Source organism: Saimiri boliviensis, chromosome 9 (genome assembly GCF_048565385.1).
Source record: "Saimiri boliviensis isolate mSaiBol1 chromosome 9, mSaiBol1.pri, whole genome shotgun sequence".
Taxonomy (NCBI): domain Eukaryota; kingdom Metazoa; phylum Chordata; class Mammalia; order Primates; family Cebidae; genus Saimiri; species Saimiri boliviensis.
In genome coordinates, this window is record NC_133457.1 from 100,287,189 (window position 1) to 100,307,811 (window position 20,623).

At 47.5% G+C, this 20,623-nt stretch overlaps 1 protein-coding gene across 4 annotated transcripts in view; it reads left to right on the top strand.

Annotated features, from left to right (window-relative positions):
• Positions 1 to 20,623, top strand: part of EPB41L1 (erythrocyte membrane protein band 4.1 like 1) — a 171,984-nt gene that overhangs the window by 69,541 nt on the left and 81,820 nt on the right. The window lies entirely within an intron of this gene.

Consider the following 20,623-nt stretch of genomic DNA (forward strand, 5'->3'; position numbering starts at 1 on the left):
TTCCTGTATTTCAGATGATGATGTCTCTTGGGGTGAAGACCCCGGAAGGGACTTCTGGGTAAAAGGCTGTGGCTGCCTTAATAGGTTCTTGGTAAACTTGCCAAACTGCTATGCCAACCTTTAACCCACAGCATCCAGTGTGAATGGGCAGGAACTGCTTTTTATTTCTCTCTCTCTCTCTCTCTCTCTCTCTTAAAAAATTTCTCTCTCTTTCTTTTTTTTGAGATGAAGTTTTGCTTTTGTTGCCCAGGCTGGAGTGCAATGGCACGATCTTGACTCTGCAACCTCTGCCTTCCGGGTTCAAGTGATTCTCCTGCCTCACCCTCCTGAGTAGCTGGGCTTACAGGTATATGCCAACATGCCTGGCTAATTTTTGTATTTTTAGAAGATAGTTTACCATGTTGGCCAGGCTGGTCTCGAACCCCTGACCTCAGGTGATCCACCCACCTCGACCTCTCAAAATGTTGAGATTACGGGCATGAGCCACTGCACCCAGCCTTTTTAAAATTTCTCTTAGATATGAAGAGCCCGTTCCTTATGTGTAGGGACTGCTCCCAACCTTCCTCTGTCCATCCATTCATTCCCTCTAAGGTGGGAGGCAGAATAGGGCTATGGAGTGGGCTGCCTGGGTTCAAACCAGCCTCCCCTCTTAACCACCTTGAGCCCACTTCCTTAGCTGTAAAGTGAGCATCATGACAGGGAGCCACCTCACAGGTTCCCTGTGAGGCTTTCTATGCATGAAAGTGTGGAAGACACTCGATGTACAGTGAGCCGTGATGACAATGGTCAGGCGCAGAGAGAGGAAGGGGCTGGTCTCTCACCACCTGGTGACACAGGGGCAGAGCCGAGGCCAGAACCAGGCTTCTTCTTTCCCTGATGCCAGGCTACTGCTGGGGATGGTGTGGTTTATGGGGTAGGTGGCCCTCTGTTCGAGAATATGTAGGAGGGGTGGAGTTCCTGGATGGAGCTATAAGGTAGGGTTTCTCCCTTGCCACCCAGAGCCATCACCTTCTTTCTGAGGTGCTTTCCCCCACAAGGTTATCTCTTAAGGGCAGAGCTTGGGGCCCCAGCTCAGGCTTCTTCCCCAGAGGTATATCCAGGGGATATCTGGCTCCACAGAGTCTCCCTGGCTAGCCCTTGAGGAGGGAGTTTCGGTCTGGAGGGAAAGGTGAATTCTGAGGACCCCTCCCTAGGTGGCTGTGTCAGTTTTCTAATGCTGTCCTAACAAATTGCCACATACTTAACACAAATGGGTGACCTTAGACTTCTAGAGGTCAAATCTGAAAATGGACCTTATGGAGCTGAAGTCAGGGTGTTGGCAGAGCTGCTAAGGGAGCACCCTCACCTGGCCTTTTCTAGCTCTTCAGGCTGCCCACATGCCTTGGTTCATGGTCCCTTCTAGTCGCTGTGTTCTCCCACCTCTGCCACCATCATCATGTCTCCTCTGACTCTGACTCCCCCAATTCCTCCTTTGACTTACAAGAACCCCTGTGGTTACATGGAGCCCATTCAGATAATCTAGAACCATTCTCCATCTCAGAACTCTTCACCTGCTCACCTGTGCAAGGTCCCTTTCGCCATGCGAGGTGGCATTCACCCGATTCTGGGGATGAGAACACGGATATCTTTGTGGGAGGCATTATTATACCTACCACAGCAGCCAGTACCAAATATCTCTCTGGATTACTGGACCTCCAGGTCCTGCTGGAATTGTACCACTAGTATCCAAGATGGAGGGAGGACTTGGGAGTCCAGGCCTGATGTGCTGTGGCTTGGGAGTGGGATGTGAGATTCTCCATGATGGGGGGCCCAGAAGGGAGGCAGTGTACCTGTGATAGTGTGATAAACGTGTTCAGTGAGGCAGACACTGGGAAATGTCACCCCTGGCCTTTAGGGGTAGGCCTGGTAGGTGTGGGACCTGCTGTGAGGTACTGCCCACGGAAAGCCAAGTGCCTGCTCCACACACCACCATCGCTGCTGTGTGTGTACACGTGCTTGTGTGCATGTGCACTCATCTGTGTCTCTGCATGAATACTCTTGGGAGGGCCAAGGAACCACTCTTGAAAAAGGTCCTTTCTGCTCTTGTTCTAAGAAAAATAATTACACAAGTGACTAATTTTATCCCTAATCCCATAATTACTTTATTATGTAGCTGGTGAGAGGGCCTGAGCTGTGCCTTTGGTGACGCTCTGGCTGCTGGCCCAGGTGGCCTGGTCCACCAGCACGGAGCCCTGCCTTGCTTCTGGCCTGGAACTGCCGTGAGGGCAAGGTGACTCCAGTTCCATTCTGGCTGAGGTCCAGCTACCCTTTAGTATTTGGGGTCTGAAAGACCACCATTTCTACCCCCAAGCCCCCACACAAAGTAAGAGCTTGTGTTTAGGGAATTAAGTCAGTAGATTCAAGAGATCTGGGTTCTAGTTCACCCCTCTCATTAACTTGCTCCTTGACCTTCAGCGTGCCATTTCCCTCTAGATCATGGTTCTGTTGTCTGTGATACAGGGCCTGGCCAGCTTAACACTCCATGACTCCATGATGAGAAATGGGAGAACTAGAGCTCTGAGAAAGAGGTACCTTCTTGCTACGTGCAGAAAACATACTCCAATCATAGCATTAAAGCTAATATTAATAGCAGCTGGGCACAGTGGCTCACGCCTATAATCCCAGCACTTTGGGAGGCCGCAGCAGGCAGATACCTTGAGCTCAGGAGTTTGAGACCAGCCTGGGCAATATGGAAAATCCTGTCTCTACAAAAAATGCAAAAATTACCTGAGTGCGATGGCACATGCCTGTGGTCCCAGCTACTTGGGAGGCAGAGGTGGGAGGATCGCTTGAGCCTGAGAGGTAGAGGCTTGTGGTGAGCCGAGATCATGCCACTGCACTCCAGTCTGGGCGACAGAGTAAGACCCTGTCTAAAAAAAAGAAAAGACAGAAAAAAAGAGATAACATTAATATCTGTTATTGCTTCATAGCAAGCCTTGTACCCAATTCTTCATTTATATTTTTCTCATTCTATACTTGGAAGACTAGGTGAGGCAGGTTTTACGGAAGAGGAATCTGAACCAGCAGTTGATAAAGTGACTCACCCATCATGAAATGGCAAAGCTAAGACTGTAGACTATGCTCTTAGCCTCTGCCCCCATTGTCTTTTTCTACTATATAAATAAATTAAGGGCCACTAGGCGAGGAAGTGGCGGGGCTGGGATTTGAACCCAGGTCTTTCTGTCTCCAAAGTTATTCCCCTTTTCATAGGGCCACCTCCCAGAATTAGACTTGCAGAGGCAACTAGACTCTTGAACTTTGAATATGTAAACTTAAGCTTGACACAACAAGACACAAGGAGGGTGAAATAAATCGCCAGTAGACCAGAGAGGTGGTAGCCCAAGGTTGTGTTCTAGCTTTGCCACTGGCTCACGCTGTGAACTTAAGCAGGTCCCCACTAATCTCTAGGCCTTAGTATTCCCAGCTGCATGAGGGCTGGGATTAGATAGTATCCAAGGGCCTTCCTGGAATTGATGGTTTGACATTCTCGGCCATCTGGTCCCAGAAGGTGCTGTGGGGCAGGAGACCAGCACATGGTGAGACTAATGGGTGGGTGAGTTGGCAGCCCTAGATGTTTCTATTACATTTATTCCCATGAGAACAGAGACTGCTTGGACTGTGTCCCACAGAACATTTGCAGAACAACTTAGCCAGGTCATGGAGTTGAGAACAAAGAGTGGAGGTGGTAGTTTTCAGGCTCTTCCTGCAAGGTTACTGCCCAGCCTGGGCTATTTAGCTACTCAGGGGTCCAGGTCTGGCATCTGCCTTGCTCCATGGGCTGCATTGGCCTCAGGTAGGCAGAAGCAATGGCTGCATGTCTGTCTGTGGGAGTCTATGAGGGGTGCCTAAGCATAATAAATAAGAACAACTACTTTGTATTTTCTCTTTCTTGATTTTTTTTTTTTTTTTTTTTTTTTGAGGCAGGATCTCACTCTCACCCAAGCTGGAGTGCATTGGCATGATCACGGCTCACTGCGACCTCTACCTCCCGGGTTCAAGTGATTCTCCTGCCTCAGCCTCCCCAGTAGCTGGGACTACAGGTGCATGCCATCATATCTGGCTAATTTTTGTATTTTTAGTAGAGACAGCGTTTTGCATGTTGGTCAGGCTGGTCTTGAACTCCTGGCCTCAAGTAATCCGCCCACTTCAGCCTCCCAAAGTGCTGGGATTACAGGTGTGAGCCACCAAGCCTGGACTACTTAGTATTGTCTAGTATCACTGCCTGCAACCCACTTTCCTTGAAATATTACGTTTAATTCTCTTAAAATGTATGAGGCAGGTATATGGTCATTCCTGCTTTACAGTTGAGGAAACAGACTCAGAAGGTTAAGTAATTTCTTTCAGATCACACAACCAGTGAGGGAGAGTGGGATTTGGGATTCTGCCTCCAGAGCGCACGGTCTTGACCTTAGGGACTGATAACATGGACTGAAGCAATAAGCATCAGGTCAGGAGTCAGCTATTTGGAATCCTTGCTTAGCTCACCATCTGTGTTTCCTTGGGCAACTTACTTTATGTCTGGATTTCCATTTCTCTCTCCATTTTAGGAGAGAGAAATATGTACCCATTTTAGGGTACATTAATACCTGCTGGTTGGGATTAGCTTAAACGTTACTGAGGTGCTGGGAAGTACAAGTGTCTAGCCTGTGGCCTTTTGCCTTTTGTCCCTGCCTGCTTCTTGCTTCCCGCTACATACCTGAGGCTCCTGCTGCCCTGGAGGGTTCCCATGGTTGCTCATAGCTCAGGCCTTTGCACAAGCTGCTCTTCTGCCTGGAAGTTGCCATCTCTGCCTGTTGTAAAGACAGACATCCTTCACGTCTAGACTTAGATCTTTTACAGTTTCCTTGAGGATTCTGGAAAGGGTAAGAGGGTGAGGTAGGTTCTCTCCCAGGCCTGTTCAGTGATTATCAGAACAACGCCTCTGTAGGGGAAGAATTGACGGTAGCGGGTAGGGTCATGAACACCCTGGAGGTATAAATTCCTGCAGAAAATCTCCTCCCATTATACTTGACAGCTTAGGAAGGGCTTGCATGGAGGTGTGTGTTTCCTATTCCTGTGGTCTCACTGTTTCATTTTCCCCTATTTCTCTGGCATTATCTCATGGCCTTTGACTTGCTTGTTTGGTTTTCTTACTAGAACTTATGAAGAAAATTTTAAATTGTGGTAAAATATACAGAACCTGGCCGGGCACGGTGGCTCAAGCCTGTAATCCCAGCACTTTGGGAGGCCGAGGCGGGTGGATCACGAGGTCGACAGATCGAGACCATCCTGGTCAACATGGTGAAACCCCGTCTCTACTAAAAATACAAAATTAGCTGGGCATGGTGGCGCGTGCCTGTAATCCCAGCTACTTAGGAGGCTGAGGCAGGAGAATTGCCTGAACCCAGGAGGCGGAGGTCGCGGTGAGCCGAGATCGCGCCGAGCCGAGATCGCGCCATTGCACTCCAGCCTGGGTAACAAGAGCGAAACTCTGTCTCAAAAAAAAAAAAAAAAAAAAAAAAAAAAAAAAAAAAATATATATATATATATATATATATATATATATATATATATATATATACAGAACCTAAAATTTATCATCTTGGCCACTTGTTTGTTTTTTTTTTTTTCTTTTTTTTTTAGACGGAGTTTCGCTCTTGTTACCCAGGCTGGAGTGCAATGGCGCGATCTCGGCTCACCGCGACCTCCGCCTCCTGGGCTCAGGCAATTCTCCTGCCTCAGCCTCCTAAGTAGCTGGGATTACAGGCACGCGCCACCACGCCCAGCTAGTTTTTTGTATTTTTAGTAGAGACGGGGTTTCACCATGTTGACCAGGATGGTCTCGATCTCTCGACCTCGTGATCCACCCGCCTCGGCCTCCCAAAGTGCTGGGATTATAGGCTTGAGCCACCGCGCCCGGCCGGCTACTTGTTTTTTGAGGAAGAGTCTTGCCCTGGTGCCCAGGCTGGAGTGCAGTGGCGTGATCTTGGCTCACTACAACCTCTGCTTCCTAGGCTCAAGCGATCCTCCTGCCTCAGCTTCCTGAGTAGCTGGGACTACAGGCACATGCAACTGTGCTCAGCTAAGTTTGTTTGTTTGTTTGTTTTTGAGAGACAGGGTTTCACCATGTTGCCCAGGCTGATCTGGAACTCCTGGCCTCAAGTGATCCAACTGTATCGGTCTCCCACAGTGCTGAAATTATACGTGTGAGCCTCTGTGTCCCGCCCATCTTAACCATTTCTAAGTGTATAGTTCAGTAGTGTTGGGTTAGGTTCATATTGTGCAACATCATCACTACCACCCATCTTTAGAACTTTTAAATCTTCTTTCTTTCTTTTGACAGTGTCTCTCTCTGTTGCCTAGGCTTGAGTGCATAGGTGGAATCATAGCTCACTCTGTCCTTGAACTCCTGAACTTAAGCAGTCCTCCTGCCTCAGCCTCCTGAGTAGCTGGGACTACAGGTGCATGCTGTGGTACCTGACTAATGTTTTTATTTTTTGTAAAGGAGGGTTTCTTGCTTTTTGCCCAGGCTGGTCTTGAATTCTTGGCTTCAAGTAATCCTCCTGCCTCAGCCTCCCAAAGTAATGGGATTACAAGTGTGAGCCTGAATCTTTAAATTTCTTTAAATTTATTTTTTCAAGACAGAGTCTCATTCTGTTACCTAGACTGAAATGCAGTGGCACAATCACTGCAGCCTTGACCTCCCAGGCTCAAATGATCCTCCCACCTCATCCTCCTAAGTAGCTGGAACTACACATGCATGCCACTATGCCTGGTTATTTTATTCTTTTCTTTCTTTCTTTCCTTTCTTTCCCTCTTTCTCTCTTTCATTCTCTTTCTCTCTTTCTCTCTTTCTTTCTTTCGACAGGGTCTTACTCTGTTGCCCAGACTAGAGTGCAGTGGCTCAATCTTGGTTCACTGCAGCCTCTGCCTCCTGGGCTCAAGGGATCCTCCCACCTGAGCCTCCCAAGGAGCTGGGACTACAGGCATGCACCATCACACCTGGCTAATATTTTTATTTTTTGTAGAGACAGAGTTTCATCATGTTGCCCAGGCTGGTCTCAAATTCCTGATCTCAAGTGATCCACATTCCTCAGCCTCCCAAAGCGCTGGATCTATAAGGTATAGGCCACCATGCTGGGCCAGCTAATTAAAAAAATTTTTTTTGGATAGAGATTGTGTCTCACTATGATGCCCAGGCTGGTCTCAAACTCCTGGGCTCAAGTGATCCTCCCGCCTCAGCCTCCCAAAGTGCTGGGATTATAGACATGAGTCACTATACCCATCCTAAATTTTTTTTTTTTTTTTTTTTCCGACCGAGTTTTACTCTTGTGCCCAGACTGGAGTGCAATGATGTGATCTCGGCTCACCGCAACCTCCGCCTCTTGGGTTCAAGCAATTTTCCTGCCTCAGCCTCCTGAGTAGCTGGGATTACAGGCATGTACCATCATACCCAGCTACTTTTGTATTTTTAGTAGAGACAGGTTTTCTCCATGTTGATCAGGCTGGTCTCGAACTCCCTGATCTCAACTGATCCACCCGCCTCAGCCTCCCAAAGTGCTGGGATTACAGGCATGATCATCACACCCAGGCAAACTTTTTAATATTAAAAAAGTGAAGCTCTATATCTATTAAACAATAACTCCCATTTCCTCCTCCCCCAGCCTGTGGCAGCTGCCGTTCTCCTCTCTGTATTTATAAATTGGACTAGATACCTCAGATAAATAGAATCATACAGTGTTTGTCTTTTTGTGACTGGCCAATGTCACTTAGTATAACGTCCTCAAGCTCACCCATGTTGTCACGTGTATCAGAATTCCCTTCCTTTCTAAGGCTGAATAATATTCCACTGTATGTATGCACAGCATTTTGTTTATCCATTCATCTGTTGATGGACACTTGTTGCTTCCACCTCTTGGCAATGTGAATAATACTGCCATGGCCTTGGCTGTACAGCTATCTCTTTGATACCTTGCTTTTTTCTTTTCTCTTTTTTTAAGTCTCAATCTTTCACCAGGCTGGAGTGCAGTGGTGCGATCTCGGCTCACTGTAAACTCTGCCGCCTGGGTTCAAGAATCAAGTGATTCTTCTGTCTCAGCCTCCCAAGAAGCTGGGACTACAGGCCTGCGCCCCACGCCCAGCTACATTTTGTAGTTTTAGTAGAGACAGGGTCTCACCATTTTGGCCAAGATGTTCTCAATCTCTTGATCTCGTGACCCGCCTACCTCAGCCTCCCAAAGTGCTGGGATTATAGGTGTGAGTCACCACGACTGGCCTGACACCTTGCTTTCAATTATTTTGGATATAGCCTCGGAAGTAAAATTGCTGAGTCATATGGTTAGCACTTTTTTTTTTTTTTTTTTTGAGACAGAGTCTTGCTCTGTTGGCCAGGCTGGAGTGCAGTGGCATGATCTCAGCATACTGCAGCCTCTGCCTCCCAGTTTCAAGCAATTCCTGCCTCAGCGTCCCGAGTAGCTAGGATTACAGGTGTGTGCCATCACACCCTGCTAATTTTTGTATTTTTAGTAGAAATGGGGTTTCACCATGTTGGCCAGGTTGGTCTCGAACTCCTGACCTCAGGTGATCTGCCTACCTTGGCCTCCCAAAGTGCTAGGATTACAGGCATGAGCCACCATACCCGGCCAGCACATTTTTAAAAGCCACTATTTATTGCATAGTTAATATGTGCCAGGAACTGAGTTAATGATTTGACATATATTACCTCACTCAATCCCTAGTCTATGCTGAGAATTATCTCCAGTTTGCAGCTGAGAAAATAAAGACTCAGAGAGGGTAAGTTACTTTCTCAAACTGTCACAGTTAGAAAGCTTTGGAACATGCCCTGGAGCTTTGACCTGCCGCCAAAGACCTGCTTTTAACTATTGTGACATGCTGCCTCCCAGTGGCCCCTCTCTTTAGCTGTCTATAGAATTTTCTGCCTCTGTTGCATCCCATTTTTTCTTCTCTTGCCTTGTGTATTCACTCTCTCTGGAAACTTTGAGCAACTTGAGTAAAGGCCCTTTGACTGCCAAGAAGTTTTTGTGAGTTGGCAACCTACAGTGGGAGGCCTGTAATTTGCTTTCTAATCATAGTCCTCTGGATTTATAGCTCTGCCTGTCTCCCAGTGACTGACAGAATCTCATTCAGCCTCAAGTGGTGGTTGGCTTGTGGATCTACAGAAAACCGGCCCAGGAAGGCCAGCTTCCCAGGCATGGGGACACTGTACCCCCAGAGGAGTAGTGTAGGAAGGGAGAGGGCCCGGCTAGGCCAATGAAGATTCTCTTGGCTCACTGATTTCCAAGAAACAACAGAGGCAGAAAATTTTATAGAAAGATGGGGAAAGAAAGGCTATGACATAGGTTACACTACACTTGCCTTTTTCTGATTTTTAAAACTATCAGAGCAAAACTATTTCTACATTTGGTGATTTTACTAATTAAGTTCAAGCCAGACTTCAGATTTGCATGATAGTCAGTCATCTTTCTGTCATCCCTTTTTTAAAAAAAATTTTTGTTATGCAAAATTCCAAGCATACATGAAAGTAGAGTCTAGTGTAATGCACTTCTGTGAACCCATTGCCCAGGTGTAGCAATGATTGCTATAGAGTCACAGCTTGTCTATCCAGTAACACAGAAGTTTACATTTTTCCTCATTTACAGTGCTAGCTCAGTGTGTCAGACCTAGTTGTTACTCAGTAAATAAATAGATGTTGACTTATTACAAAGTCCTTCCCCTCTCTGGGTCTCAGTTTCCCCATCTGTTCAGTAAAGGGGTAGGATTAGGTACTTTTTTTTTTTTTGAGACAGAGTTTCGCTCTTGTTGCCCAGGCTGGAATGCAATGGTGCGATCTCAGCTCACTGCCTCCTGGGTTCAAGCAATTCTCATGCCTTAGCCTTCCAAGTAGTTGGAATTATAGGCACGCACCACTACGCCCAGCTAATTTTGTATTTTTAGTAGAGACGGGGTTTCTCCATGTTGGTCAGGCTGATCTTGAACTGTCGACCTCTCAGGTGATTGGCCCACCTTGACCTCCCAAAATGCTGGGAATTACAGGTATGAGCCACCCTGCCCGGCCTAGGTGCTTTTTTTTTCCAGACAGAGTCTCGCTGTGTCATCCAGACTGGAGTACAGAGGTGCAATCTCGGCTCACTGCAACCTCCACCTCCCAGGTTCAAGTTATTCTCATGCCTCAGCCTCCTGAGTATCAGGGACTACAGGTGTGTGCCACCACACCCAGCTAATTTTTGTATTTTTTTTTTTTTTAGTAGAGATGGAGTTTTGTCATGTTGGCCAGGCTTGTCTCAAACTCCTGGCCTCAAGGGATCCACCCACCTTGGCCTACCAAAGTGCTGGAATTACAGGCGTGAGCCACTGTGCATGCCTGGCCAGGATTAAGTACTTTCTAAGAGACATGGTAGTCAAAATATACACTTGGATGTCAGACACAATTATTCTGCTTATTAGCTAGGTGTCTTCAGGCAAGTTAGGTCTCAGTTTTCTCATCTGTAAAGTAGGGATACAACTTCTTAAGGGTGGTTGTAAGCACTGAATAAAGTAGCTGTTTTATTACTAATACTTTCATTATTGCTATTTACAATATTAACATTCTGGTGGGAAGAATCCATGTATTTCAGAAACACAAAAATAAATTGGAATGTACTAGAATTCATGCTCTAGGATTTGGCTTCTTTTTTTGTCCCAGTCAGCAGATAATCTGAAGCCCAAGAAATAAGTAGTGCAAGAGCAGGCCCAGAGTGAGGGCCATCCAGGCTGATTTCATCTCCTTGCTTCCCCTGCCTCTGCCATGTATAGGTGCCACAGCCCCCACCCCCATGAGAAAGCCCAACCAGCCACTACCTCCCCTAATGAGACAAGCCCAAGATGGAAGAGCCCAGAGGTGGAGAGTGTGGCACTGCAGGATGTCTTGTTGCTTGGAGATCCTAGGAGGCAGCAAGAGCCCGTTTCCAGAGCTGGGAGGGAATGATGTGCTGCTGTGTAGACATAGGGCATGTGGCCCCAGATGGGGTTTTGTGGGATTCCAGGCAGGGGACGGCAGCTGGGAGAAGGGGCTGGGGGCAGGAGGAGGGGTTTTGTAGAATATGGCCCCTTTCATAGATGGTGGGCTAGGAATTACCTGTTCATTTCTTCCATTTAGCTCCTTATATGTCAGTTTCAGAGCTGCATTTGAATCCTGACTCACTCTATGACCTTTGGCAAGGGTTGTGCTGCTATACTGGCTGGCCTTCAGTTTTCTCACCAATGGGAGGGCTAAGTGAAACATTTATAATAAAGTGCTCTGAAAAAAGGAAGACAAAGTAGGAATGTGGTTTGCTACCACTGTTATCTTTATTATTATAATTATTTTTTCTTTTACTGTCAAATGAGGGAAATGGACTCTGTTTAGTGCCTATGCATGAACAGGGAGCCCTGGAAGGCATTTCCACCGTGAGGGCCTGTGTCAGGAGGCTGTGAGGATTGGCTAGATGGGCCCCGTTAGTGAAACTCCAGAGGGCATCTGAGGCAGGCAGTGAAGTTCAAACCCAGAGAGACTGCCCAAGGGGATCTGTGGTTGCTGAAAGGTGGGGGCTGTAGTAAGATTCCTGGAAGGACTTATTTCTTTCCTTCCTTCCTTCCTTCCCTCCCTCCCTCCCTCCTTCCCTCCCTCCCTTCTTTCCTTCCTTTCTTTTTTTCTTTCTTTGTCTTTCTTTTTCTCTCCCCTTCCTTCCCTCCTTCCTTCCTTCCTTCCTTCCTACCTTCCTTCCTTCCTTCCTTCCTTCCTCTCTCCCTCCCTCCCTCCCTCCCTCCTTCCGTTCCTGTTCCTGTTCCTGTTCCTGTTCCTTTTGTTTTCCTTTCTTTCCAGAGTTTCACTCGTGTTGCCCAGGCTGCAGTGGTGCAACGGCCTGATTTCAACTCACTGCATCCTCCACCTCCTGGGTTCAAGTGATTCTCCTGCCTTAGCTTCCCAAGTAGCTGGGATTATAGGTATGCACCACCATGCCCGCTAATTTTGTATTTTTAGTAGAGACAGGGTTTCTCCATGTTGACCAGGCTGGTCTTGAACTCCTGACCTCAGATGATTTGCCCACCTTGGCCTCCCAAAGTGCTGAGATTACAGGCATGAGCCATCGTGCCTGGCCTCCAGGAAGGACTTTCAATGGTTCAGGCTAGAAGTTTTGAGTGAGGTAAAGGTAACAGATCTCTCTAATATAAATATGTTTACACACATATACCAGAAAGTAAGCAACAAAACAAAACCCAAACATACACAAAAGAAATAATTTCACTCTCATAAAATAACCTCTGGAAAATGTTTTAAAATATTTCCTTCCAGTTTGCTTTTTTCTAGGCATGTGTGCATACATGCATACTTTATAGATATTGGGGCCGGCTGTGGTGGCTCACGCCTGTAATCCCAGCACTTTGGGAGGCTGAGGTGGGCAGATCACTTGAGATCCGGAGTTTGAGACCAGATCGGCCAACATGGTGAAACCATATCTCTACTAAAAGTATAAAAATTAGCCAGGCATGGTGGCGGGCACCTGTAATCCCAGCTACTTGGGAGGCTAAAGTGAGAGAATTGCTTGAACCCAGGAGGTAGAGGTTGCAGTGAGCCGAGATCCTGTCACTGCACTCCAGCCTGGGCAACAGCGCAAAAACTCTGTCTAAAAAAAAAAAGACAACCTATTTTATAGAAATTGGATTTGTTACATACCATTTTCTATCTCCTTTTTTACCTGTATTGTGTTAAACATGATTACATGCCCACATATAGATCCACAACATTATTTTTTAGTAGCTGCATAGTATTTCAGCATATGTATGTATCACTATTTCTATCATGTAGCCACTATTATTGGACATATATATGAACTCCAATACTCTACTTCACTCTTGTATACAGTGCTTACGAAAATGTTCTTACAGTCACATCTCTGTGTCATTCATTGTTCTCTAAGGATCAATTCTTAAAAAAAGAATTTCTACATTAAAAGGTATGTACACTTTTTTTTTTTTTTGAGACGGAGTTTCGCTCTTGTTACCCAGGCTGGAGTGCAATGGCGCCGTCTCGGCTCACCGCAACCTCCGCCTCCTGGGTTCAGGCAATTCTCCTGCCTCAGCCTCCTGAGTAGCTGGGATTACAGGCACGTGCCACCACGCCCAGCTAATTTTTTTGTATTTTTAGTGCAGACAGGGTTTCACCATGTTGACCAGGATGGTCTCCATCTCTTGACCTCGTGATCCACCCCCCTCGGCCTCCCAAAGTGCTGAGATTACAGGCATGAGCCACTGTACCCGGCCAGGTATATACACTTTTAAGGCTTATCATGTACTTTTTCTTTTCTTTTTTTTTTTTGAGACGGAGTTTCGCTCTTGTTACCCAGGCTGGAGTGCAATGGCACGATCTTGGCTCAACGCAACCTCCGCCTCCTGGGTTCAGGCAATTCTCCTGCCTCAGTCTCCTGAGTAGCTGGGATTACAGGCACGTGCCACCATGCCCAGCTAATTTTTTTGTATTTTTAGTAGAGACGGGGTTTCACCATGTTGACCAGGATGGTCTCGATCTCTTGACCTCATGATATACCCGCCTCGGCCTCTCAAAGTGCTGGGATTACAGGCTTGAGCCACTGAGCCCGGCCTCATGTACTTTTTCAAAGTGCCCTCCAGAAAGATGAAACCAGTTGATAGCTGCATTGATACTGTCTGAATCTGCCCAATTTATTGGAGGCTCATTGTTTTAATAACCTGGCAGTGGTGGCATAGGGGTGGGAGGGTCACTTGCATGGATTAGGCTGAGGGACCTAAAAGGGACTTTACAGAGAGAGGCCCCAGGTGGCCTGGTGGGACTGGGTTGGACTGTATGGAAGGGCTTACCCGCATGAGCCGTGCTGTGCTGCGCTGTGTTGGCCTGACTGTATTGGTTATGGTAGGCCATGAAGGGTAGTTGGTCTGGGTCAGCTGCACTGGCTCAGGCCTGGCGGTCTTGTCCCTGGTGTGATCCTGGGCTCAGCCTGGTGTGATCAGCGTGGTCACCAATCCAAGACCATTCCAGAAGCTGATGTGGCCTCCCTGGCCATGCTGACAGGCTTGTCCATTCACGTAGTGGAGAGTGATTCATCAGAGCTGGTGGTAGCAGCAGTGACTCTGACAGAGTGGAACTGCTCTCACCATCCTGTCACTTGGCCTCTAAAAATAACTCTTGCCTATTCCGAGTTACCACACCACCAGGTATCTGGAGGTGCTGTCCTATGGTTGTGGCTATGTGAGGGCGGGCGTCTGTGTGTGTGTGTGTGTGTGTGTTTTGGGGATAGAGGGGCCATGTGGGGGCCTCTTTCTTGGTTGGCTTCTGAGTCAGGGATTTGCGGTGGGGATATGAGAGGCAGACCAGGCTCTTTCTTTTCTACCCTCTCATAGATAGGGACAGAGACAGCTAGTGGGGGTAGGAATATCTTTTAGGACTGTATGCTCACTCCCTGCTAAAAAAGGGCAGAGAAAGTGCAGTGGAGAGGGTGACTTCAGAGGCAACATGACAAGGGTGGGGCAGGCTCTGGGGAAGCACAGCATTTAGCCAGTCAACATCTGTGTCCCACAAAAGCCCATTTCAAAGCTAATCTTCTTAGCCAAGGCTTTAATGTAGGGTTCCTTTAAATTAGATACAAAATACACACAAATACAGCTAATTTCTTATCGTGGCTGATTAGAGATTGTCTAGCCCAAGCTTAACCAAGTGTCCATGGACTCAAGGTGGGTGATCTACGCATGGGCTTCATGAGGTCTCTTGATGCCTAAAAGATAATAAAGGTAGAGGTGCGTATGTATGAGAGTGTGTGTGTGTGTGTGTGTGTGTGTGTGTGTGTGTGTGTACATGTGCATACCCATGTACATTTTTCTGGGAGAAGCTTTGCAGTTTTCACTGCATTTTCAAAGGAAATCATGACCTGTAAAAGGTTTTCTTTTTCTTTTCTTCTTCTTTTTTTTTTAGACACTCCCCTGTACAAAGACAGAGGGAGGGTGACTCCAAAGCCAATAGAGAAGGTCCCTCTCTTTTTTTTTTTTTTTTTTGGAGACAGTCTCTTGCTCTATTGCCGAGGCTGGAGTGCAGTGGCACAATCTTGGCTCACTGCAGCCTCTGCCTCCCGGGTTCAAGTGATTCTCCTGCCTCAGCCTCCCAAGTAGCTGGGCCTGCAGACGTGCATACCATGCCTGGCTAATTTTTGTATTTTTAGTAGAGATGGGGTTTCACCATGTTGGCCAGGCTGGTCTCGAACTCCTGACATCAGATGATATGCCTGCCTTGGCCTCCCAAAGTTCAGGACAGGTGTGAGCCACTGTGCCCAGCCCTCTGAAAGGTTTACAACTAACCTAGTCCAGCCCCTTACATTACAGATAAGGAAATTGAATCCAGAGGGAAAATGACTGCCTAAGATCTCACAGCAAAGGTCAAATCAAGGTGTCTTTATGCCCAGCCCAGCACCCTCTGCCACACAGGACACCACCTTCCCCTGTCTGATTCCTTGAGCCAGGGTCTAGCTACCTACAGTGGGCAGGATCACAAAACCATTTTCCATACCCTCTTGGCTGGCATGGATCCAGCTGAACAGGTTTGAGGCTTTCAATCACAGTAGGCAGCTGAACACTCACCTCTAGACCTTCCCTCTCCCAGAGAAAACCCACGAAGCATCTCCTGACTCATTCCTTTAGAGGGCATCTTTGTGCAAGACAATTAAATCTGTCTCATTCTCCTTGATACAGGAAGTGCCTCTGCCTTGTGGGAAAGGAACTGACCCTTGGGTCCTGGAGGAAAGGAAATGGAATGGATGAGTGGGCCTGGGAATATATATGATGGAAAGGCAGGAGGTCGTAGCTAGTGGCAAGAGACAGATGCTCTCCCATTATATATGTAAGGAATTAAACTGCCATAGGTGTTAGTAATAGGACCGATAAGCAACATTTATTGAATACTTACTGTAAGTTAGATGTTCTTCTAAGAAATGTACAAGTATTACTTCTATTAATCCTTGTAATAACTCCATGTGGTTATTTATTTTTATTTATTTATTTTTCTTTGAACCAGAGTTTCGCTCTGATTGCCCAGGATGGGGTATATCTTGGCTCACCACAACCTCTGCCTCCTGGGTTTAGCGATTCTCCTGCCTCAGCCTCCCAAGTAGCTGGGATTACAGGCATGCACCACCATGCCCGGCCAATTTTTTTTTTGTAATTTTTAGTAGCGATGGGATTTCTCTGTGTTGGTCAGGCTGTTCTCAAACTCCTGACCTCAGGTGATCCGCCCGCCTTGGCCTCCCAAAGTGCTGGGATTACAGGTGTGAGCCAATGTGCCCAGCCCCTTACGGTTATTATAAGGAAACTTAGGTGCAAATAAATAAAGCACATCTAGGAAACAGCTGAGCCAGGATATGAAGTCGGGTCCTCTGACTCCAGAGTATAGATCACTCTGGAGCCACAGTGTAGGCTCCTAGCCTCTGTGCCCGCAGACCTGAAACTTTAGTGTGCGTTAGACTCACAGGAGGGCTGATGAAGGCACTGTTGCTGTTCCAAATCTCCTAGTTTCTGACTCAGTAGGTCTGTGTGGGGCCTGAGAATTTGTGTACTAAAGAGTTCCCAGATACTGCTGCTGTTCCAGAGACCACACTTTGAGAATCATCCCTGTTTCCTGTTGGGAAGAGGTGAACAGAGGGAAAAGAAGTGGTGGCTGATCTCACCTGGATTACTGCAGTGTTCCACTGTGGTTCCAGGCTTCTCCCACCCTCCCATCACTGACTCTTCACCAGGAGCAAACTAATTTTCCTAAAGCCTAGCTCTAATTATGCCTTTGCTCAAATCTCTGGATTCTCTGACACTATCCACCATCGCCATCCATCCATCTGCAGTGATGAAATGTTCTATATCTGCACTGTCCAATAATGGTAACCACTAACCACATGTGTCTGTGAATTTTACATTTTCTTCCATTAAATTTAAATAGTCACATGTGGCTGGTTGCTAGATAGTGCAGGAAACCACTTGGTTTGCCATTCAAGGCTCTGCTTGGCCCCAGCTCCTGTCCGTCTCCAGCCTCAACGCTCAGCATCCCAGGCTCCAGGCCATTTGCAGCATTTCCTGATTCTACCTTGTAATTTCCAGCCGCTGTAGCTTGTGTTATGCTCTCTACATTGTCCTTCTGCCCTGCCTTTTATGCTCACCCCACAGGTGACCTCTTCCTCGAAACTTTCTTTGACACCTGCTGCTCTCTAATCTCTTTCTCCTCTGAACTCCCTGAACACTTTGTCCTCTTCTTACAACCTTTGGTGCTTTCAGTCTTACATGGCAGTTGGCTGGTGTTGGTATTTTCTCTTCCTAAACTGTGAGCTTTTGGAGGATGTGACTGTTTTCTGTAGAGAGCTCTTGCTTCCTACCGCAGGTCCCTCCAGGTACACAGAGGAGCTCGACAAATCCCACAAACCTTTGCACTGGCACTCTGGGGATATAGAGATCAGTACCATAGCTTCCCTGTCCTCAGGCTGCTCACAGGCTTCTACGAGAGTCTGATTCATGCCCAGAGAACCATTGAAGCCAATAGTTATTTTGGGCAGGGAGATAAAAGCCACAGAGGGCCCAGTTGGCGAGGGGAGTGCAGCAAGAGCTGCCTAAGCAGAAGGCTGTGTTTACACACACAGACGACTTCTCTACCCAGCCTGGCCTGGTGTGGGGAGATGGGAACACTCAGGCGTCGCTGCCTGGCTGCCTCATGAAGTTGGGGATTAACCAGTGATGCAGCGGCTGGTCTAGCCGTCTGGTCCCTGCAGATGGATGGATGAAGAGAGGGTTGAAAAGACTGCAGAGCAGTGCCAGCCTCTGGAAGTGAAGTGCTGCCTGGGTGGAGTGGGAACCTGGGCTGGGAATGTGAGTGCAAGCAAATGTTTGTGATCTGACAGCAGACAGCAGGTGGAATTCTGCTGGGTCTGGCTTGGGGGTTTATAAGGTCTTTGTAACAGTCCCTGTTTGAAATGGAAAAACTGTTGAAAAGAAAAAAAAAAAAAAGGAGGCCAGGTACAGTGGTCCATGCCTGTTATCCCAGCATTTTGGGAGGTCAAGATGAGTGGATTGCTTGAGCTCAGGAGTTCGAGACCAGCCTAGGCAACATGGCAAAACCCCATCTCTACAAAAAATATAAAAATTAGCAGTGCATGGTGACATACATCTGTATTCCCAGCTACTTGGGAGGCTGAGGTAGGAGTATTACCTGAGCCTGGGGAAGTTGAGGCTGCAGTGAACCATGATTACACCGCTGCACTCCAGGATGGATGACAGAATGAGACCCTGTCTCAAAACAACAAAAACAACAACAACAATAACAGAGAAAAAAAAAGATAGAAACAGGTTTTTAGCTTTACACTCTAATCTTAAGAGTATTTTACACCCCGGGCCAGGCATGGTAGCTCATGGCTGTAATCCCAACACTTTGGAGGCCGAGGTAGGTGAATCACCAGGTAAAGAGATCGAGACCATTCTGGCCAACATGGTAAAAACCCATCTCTACTAAAATAGAAAAATTAGCTGGATGTGGTGGCACATGCCTGTAGTCCCAGCTACTCAGGAGGCTGAGGCAGGAGAATTGCTTGAACCTGGGAGGTAGAAGTTGCAGTGAGCCAAGATTGCGCCACTGCACTCCAGCCTGATGACAGAGTGAGACTCCATCTCAAAAAAAAAAAAAAAAAAAAAGGTATTTTACTCTAGCATATATTCATCTGTGGGACAAAGTCATAAAAAAGTAAACTTTATTGATGTTATAACGTAAACATAGAAAAGTACACAGATCATAAGTTTACACATACTTGTGTAATTGCCCCCCAGACATGAACAGAACATGTCTATATCTCCACAGTAATTCTGTGTGAAGCATCACATGTGTAGGATTAGTGATAGAACAGACAGAGGCTCTAGAGCAGGCGTACCCAAACCACAGCCCACGGGCTGCATGTGGCCCCCCGAGGCCATTTATCCGGTGCCCCGCCGCACTTCAGGAAGGGGCACCTCTTTCATTGGTGGTCAGTGAGAGGAGCACAGTATGTGGCAGCCCTCCAACGGTCTGAGGGACAGTGAACTGGCCCCCTGTGTAAAAAGTTTGGGGATGCCTGCTCTAGAGTCAGGCATGCCTGGGGTTGAGTCCTGGGCACCCTCTACCTACTAGCAGTGTGACCTTGGATGAGTGACTTAACTTCAGTTTCCTCTCCTGTAAAATCAAGGTGAATCTATCATCTCTGCCTTACAGAGAAGTAGGAGATTTAAAACTGAAGGTAGGCAAGTTGCTAGGCACAGTGCCAGCACTAAGTAGGGACTCAGATGCTCTCTGCAATGGCCATGTTAATTGATGGTGATGCTGCAGTACCTTCTGGCACCCGGGACCATGGACACACACACAGCTTTTCTCCTGTTGCCTCTCACTGCTCCCAGCCTCTGTATGGTACTCTCCAAGCTCTCTTCCAACTGCAAGGAATTAGTGGCGCTGTGATGATGCAAACCTCAGCTTATTCTTCGGGCACCCAATGGGAGGCTGGGTGGACATCTGTATCCAGTGGTAATATAGCCAGATTTTTCAGGTTCTGGCCTCGGGAATGTGGCTCCCAGACCTCCTAGAGGGATTGATTTCCCAGGGAGCAGCTGGAAGCATGGGGACCCATTAAGGGATGTAGCTGAGGTAGAGATGAGGCAGAGCTCAGCCTCAGGTATGTCCTGGCATCCTGGGTGGACTCCTGACTCCTGCTTGCTCCCTGGCCTCTGGCTCTTGGTGTGAAGATGGCCAACACATACTATACACACATTGTGAACTGGACACTGATGTGGGCCTTCAGGGGTGTGTGTGTAGGGGGAAGGGAGTATGATGAAAAGTGGCCCCTACCCTAAAGCTCATAGTGCAATTACAAGCCCCGGGCAGGTCACATGACTCTGAATTTGAAGGTTGCAGGAGAGAGAAAGGCTAAGACATTATTTCTAACCAGAGGAGTTGTGTCACAGGGGAAGGGATCAGGAAGGAATTCCTGGAGAATGCCTAGAAGAATAACAATGGGAAATGGGAAGAGGATCTCCCAGAGAAGAGGGCACAACCACTGTGCCCTGGGGACCTGGAACCAGCCCGTTTGACAAAGCTCATCACATGGAATCTGAGAATGAGGCTGGAGAGGCAGGTGAGACCAGACTATGGAATATCTTGAGAGTCAGGCTGAGGTGTTTGAGTACCTCCACTGGATTGACTATGAATTCAAGGGCAGAGGCTGTATTCAATTCCTCCTGCCTTCCCCAGTGTCCAGGGCCTGGCTTGGTGTGAGCATTACTGCTTGCTGAATGAAAGATTAAGTCCTTGAGCCAGGAGTGCTCCCCACCCGACCCTGCTTGCCCAAGAGTCAAGGGCCCTTGTGGCTGGGAGTCAGGAGACCACTGACTACCTGTGGGTGACCTTGGTAAGTCACTGCTTTGCTGAGGGCCTTGGTTTTCTCCTTGGAAAGATAAAAGGGAGATAAGAGGGGCTGATGTGTTTGGTTGAGTCTCTGCCCCGCAGTGACCTTGGGGGCTGTGGCTGACTCTGTGTCCCTTGCTTTCCCAGCCAGTG